This window comes from Ziziphus jujuba, chromosome 2 (genome assembly GCF_031755915.1).
Source record: "Ziziphus jujuba cultivar Dongzao chromosome 2, ASM3175591v1".
NCBI lineage: Eukaryota > Viridiplantae > Streptophyta > Magnoliopsida > Rosales > Rhamnaceae > Ziziphus > Ziziphus jujuba.
This window is the reverse complement of record NC_083380.1, coordinates 23,985,497-23,990,802: the sequence shown is the minus strand read 5'-3', so window position 1 is coordinate 23,990,802 and position 5,306 is coordinate 23,985,497. Positions and strand designations below refer to the sequence as shown.

Here is a 5,306-nt window from a genome sequence, read left to right as displayed (position 1 = left end):
TTATATAAACCAAACAGAGTGAATTGCATTCAATAACCTAAACAAGTTCTATTCATTGATAAAATATATAAACTTGTTATACATTTTGTATAAGATGGATTCATTAAAATCCTATAATTACAAGTTAATAATTAATTATATAAAAATGAAAAATAATATCATAAAATAATAACATGGAAATATAATATTATGTAAAATTGATATTGATAGCATTTAAATTAATAATATTAAGCAAACAAAAATAAAAAGATGATAGAATATATTATACTAAATATATTTACTACAAGATCCTTATGGTTGACATATAAATAATTGTACGAAAAATTATTAAAGAGATATATTTTTTAATAATTATTTTTCACATTTCACATTTCACATCTCAAATAAAAAAGATGATAGAATATATTATACTAAATATATTTACTACAAGATCCTTATGGTTGGCATATAAATAATTGTACGAAAAATTATTAAAGAGATATATTTTTTTAATAATTATTTTTCACATTTCACATCTCAAAATGAAAACAAGAAAGATACTAATAATTTTCAATTATTTAAGAATTCTATGAGTATTGAGATGATATTTATGAAATATAATATAATTGTAATGACTGTTTTATTTTAAATAATAAATTAAATATATACTTTCTTTTTTTTGCATATTTTTATCAATAATAGTTTATTAATGATTGTTACCACTTACTGTAAATTAAATTGATTAAGTGTCTATTTTGCAGAATTTTTTTTTTTTTTAAACCAAAAGCTCTACTTAAAGGCCAAAAGCTCTTTTGTTAAAAAATAAAAGTGTTTGGTAAGAGCCAACAAGCACTTGTTGACTAAAAAAACAGTTTTTTTAAGCTGTTTTAAGCAAGCCCAAATTTTGTAAAATGCTCTTTCTTTTTAACTTATATGGAAATTTAATGACCATTTAATATAGCTTTTTTAGCTTATATGGAAATATAATGAGCATTTAATATAGCCATTTTTTATTTACAACTAAATATTTATTAGTTTTTTAATAAAAGTTCTTTTTCAAAAATATCTATTATACAACTCTACAGACTAAAACTCTACTTTCATTAATTATACCAAATAGATCCTTATAGAAATATAATATCTATTCAATATTTTTGCAATTTTTATAATCAATTTTATAATTGATTGTTTAAGTAAGCTAATACTAAACTTTCAATAAAAATTTCTATTTTTTTAAAATAAATTTTCATGATTTTTTAAGAATTTTTATCGATATTCGATATTTTTCTATATTTCCATGAAAATTTTTATGTTTTAAACCTTCGATATTTCCACCTTATCGAAATTTTGAACTTTGGTTTGGGTTAAATACAAAAGCAAATCTTAGATTTCAAATAAATCATTCGCACTCTTTGCAGTCTTTAAAAGCAATCTAAATTACCTTGGTACCTTTAGTATAACTAAATTACCTTAAAAAGCTTTATTCTTCTTATTTTATTTGCAATTATTAATTTGAAAACTTAAAAAAAATTTAATTGAATTTTATTTAAGATGTACAATAATTTTTCTTTTTTCTTTTTTTTTTTTTAAAAAAAGAGGACTATATGATAATTTTAGTTATATAACCCTTTTTAAACGAGTTATATATTTGACAAATATATTTAGATGGATATATTTGAAAATTATAATATATTTGGTTAAATGTATTTGACAAATTATGATACATTTTAATATATTTAGTTAAATATATTTGATAAATTATTACATAGTTTTTTTTTTAATTGAAAAACTACCACGTAGTTTAATAAAATTAGTAAAAATTATAGAATAATAAATTAAGCCTTCACATTAATATTTGCAAAATCACCCAAAAAATTAAATTTTACAAAAAGAAAAGAGGAATAAAACATGAAAAGTTAGTTTAATTTTACTAAATGCATAAAAGTAATTTAGATTGCCACTAGAAAATGTGAATGATTTATTAGAAACATGAGAATGTATTTCTATTTATCTCAAACTTCAAGATGTAAATGAAATATTCCTCAATATATTATAAAAGCCACTTGAGACTTTTTCTCCAAACTTTTTGCCTCTGATGGTAAATGAATATCAAACTTTATTAAAATTACAATTTTTTTGGCAGTAATTTCATATATAGTGTGGGGTTTTTATTCTTTTAGCTGCCATTTATTTTCTTTTTCCATTTTCTTTGGATATTTTGCATTTATTTCTGTATGCAATTTTGCTTCAGCAATCCTATGCTCGATCTTATTTCCCCCCCAAAAAAAAAAAAAAATCACTGCTCTCGATCTTCATTTACAATTTCACTTTAGCAATTTTGTATCTCACTTTTCTTTTCTTTCTCTTTCTATCCAAGTTCCTACTTTAACCTCAGAATTTGTATTATATTATAGCATTTTTTTGTCCTAGTAAAATAAATACCAAAAGCCTTTGATAATGAATGGGATTTTTGGAATATGTTGGGAAAATTTTCAATAATTTGTTGTCTCTTAGATGTGTGGGTGTGCAAATTCAAACCTATAATAGTTTAAAGAAACAAAAAAGTACACTAAAACAAATCAAAACTACTTAGACAATTATTATTAATTATGGAGAACACAATAATTAATAAGTTGCTTTTACCTTTAAAATAAAGGATTTTAAAAATAAAATTTCAACTAAAAACAATAGAGAACACTTTGGCTACTCTAATCGATTCTAAAATAAGAATAAAATAAGTAGTCCATTGTTTTGTAGTTGTGCATATATGCGTCCTATTTATACATGCAAAAAACTTTGAGTTGTTTCATGCACTTTCGATATGGGATTATTGTTATTCTATATCTTCAATAAATTCAATTTATACATGTGCAAATCACATGATTTTCTACTCTCCAATCACTGTGGGACTAATGCAAAAATTAATTAATCTCCAAAAAATAATATTTCAATAAATTAAAAATATTAATTTGAAAAATTAATATTATGGCCCAAACATTGCCTCATCTTGCTTTATACACTTGTAGTGGAATGAAAAACTTGCAAAGCAATATTGAACTAGCTCTTCAATCTCTAACTTGTAACCTTGTGCAAGCTTCATGAAATTAATACAACAAAAAACTCTCTCTGAAGTTTCTAAAAAAAAAGTGTGTTTTCAGTGATCTATGTGATATAACATCAAAAAACTAAACATCTATTTATAAGGTTTCTAAGGTTGTCATTTCACAAACAACTTTGCCACCAAGTAAACTTAGTTTTTAAATAAACTTATGAAACAAGTAAAAAGCCCTTATAGGCTGGGATTTAAAAGAAGGTTGAACCTCACAATTGAATTAGTTGGAGAGTTGGAATGTTGCAGAAATGCTGTCAAATTCAGTAGTTTATCATGTAATTCAATAAAGGAGATATGTGTATCACGTGCACCAATCACTGTCATGATTTGATCATAGTCGAACCCAAGTCAATTGAGAATATGAAAGACTAATTCATCATTGTTGATTGGGTCACCAACCATAGTAAGCGAATCTATTTTGAGTCTGAACTTTTTGCATATAAAGAGAGATTGACTGAGAGCCTTTCATGAGTTTATTAAGTGTTTCATAGATGTTTATAAGTATATCATAAAGGGCTTAGCATACATGATGAAAAACTTTTATCATACTTCACCAGAAGTGTTTTAAAAGGCTGCAAAATTAACTAAATCAGGAGATAAGCAAGCAATGAGAGCACTACAAAGAAGATGGTCTTGATAAGCCCAAAACAAATGAGATGGATTTGCAGCATTATTAAGGAAAGGAGGATGACAGCAAAGGGATCCATCAACATAACCCATAATATCATACCCAATGAAGAGAGAATACCATTGTGTGAGCTAAACAGTATAATTCTCAGAAGTCAATTTTAATGGTGCCTAAGCAACAATGTTGATGGAGATTAAGTTGTTATAAGTGAGGTAGTAATAGGCTCAGCTATGTTAGGAGTATGGGGATCAAATGTAGAAGAACAAGTAGAGGAGGAGTCATTAGCCATGGAAAAGCAAAAATAAAATAAAATAAGCAAGGATAAGAAAGCATGGGCTAGAGTTTGTATAAAATAAAAATAAAAAAATAAAAGGGCTATTTAAAGCAAAGGTTGCTCTATTGCCATGTAAAGGCATAAAATAGACCTTATATTTTATTGAGACATTGATCCAATTTATACAAGTACATAAAAACTAATTAAGGTAATAAACCAAGAGAATATATGGATACATATAAATATAGATACTAAGAATCTTCACAAATATCTTTTCTAATAGTTCTTTCAGATTTTCAATCTATGCAAGGTACCTCCAACCAACAGATCTATTTACCTTTTATGATAAAAGAATTTGCGACCAAGATAAACAAACAAGGTGACAATGGATCACCTTCATGTAATTCTCATTGTGGAAAAAAGAAATACCATTCACTCCATTAATCAGTATTCAATAAGATATAATTGGGACACAATGTATTATAAGTTTAATTAAATGAGAATTAAAACCTAACTTTAGAAGGAGCGATTCCAAAAACATCCACGCAAACTATGTCTTATGCTTTTGCCGTGTTAGATTTAAAGGCCAAAAAGGATTCATTCCCACCATGCTTATTCTTAAGAAAAATGAAAGGCTTCCTGGGCAATTATATTGTTATCTTGAATTATTCGATCACATAAAAAAGCATTTTATTTCTATGATATTAGGTTGTAATCTATTTATAATTACTTTGGACAAAATTTTAGAGGAGAAATTACGACGCCTTAAATTACCCACTTCACTTGGATATTAGGCATTGTAAGGATTAAAACAATATTTGTAACATTCAGAGATTTAAAAAATACATGAGTAAAAGAAACTTCAAAAAGAGTAAAAGAAATCATCTTAAAAAAAATCACCGATTATCCTAAAAGAAAACTCCTAAAAAATTATCAGGTCTAAGAGCTTTATCTCCACCTATTGAGTAATGGCTAATAAAAGATTTACCTTTTGTTCTTATCAGTAACAGCTTATGTATAGCCTTATTATTTCTATGTTTATCTATTGTACCTGCTTGCTAGATTTATATGGTGATTCAATACATTAATAATATATAGATTTCATACCAAAATCTCTGCTGTTCTTTATGGTATCAAACCTTAAAACTTCATCATTTTTTTTTATCCTACCTATTCTTCGTGGTTCAACATTCCATAGCTGAAGTTTCCTTCTCTACAACTATTGTCACTGTGCAAAATGAACCAACACTCTCCAGACAAAACCTAGTTGTTCTGAATGTTGCTTCTCAAGCTCCTTTTCATCTTACAGAGAC

The 5,306-nt window shown here is 25.8% G+C and overlaps 1 non-coding gene across 1 annotated transcript; it reads right to left on the bottom strand.

Moving 5' to 3' along the window:
• Window positions 1-3,343: 3,343 nt before the first annotated feature.
• LOC112491890 (small nucleolar RNA Z247) lies at window positions 3,344-3,481 on the bottom strand. The gene has a single exon (XR_003056227.3). It is a non-coding gene; the product is annotated as a small nucleolar RNA Z247 (small nucleolar RNA).
• Between the last annotated feature and the right edge of the window lie 1,825 nt (window positions 3,482-5,306).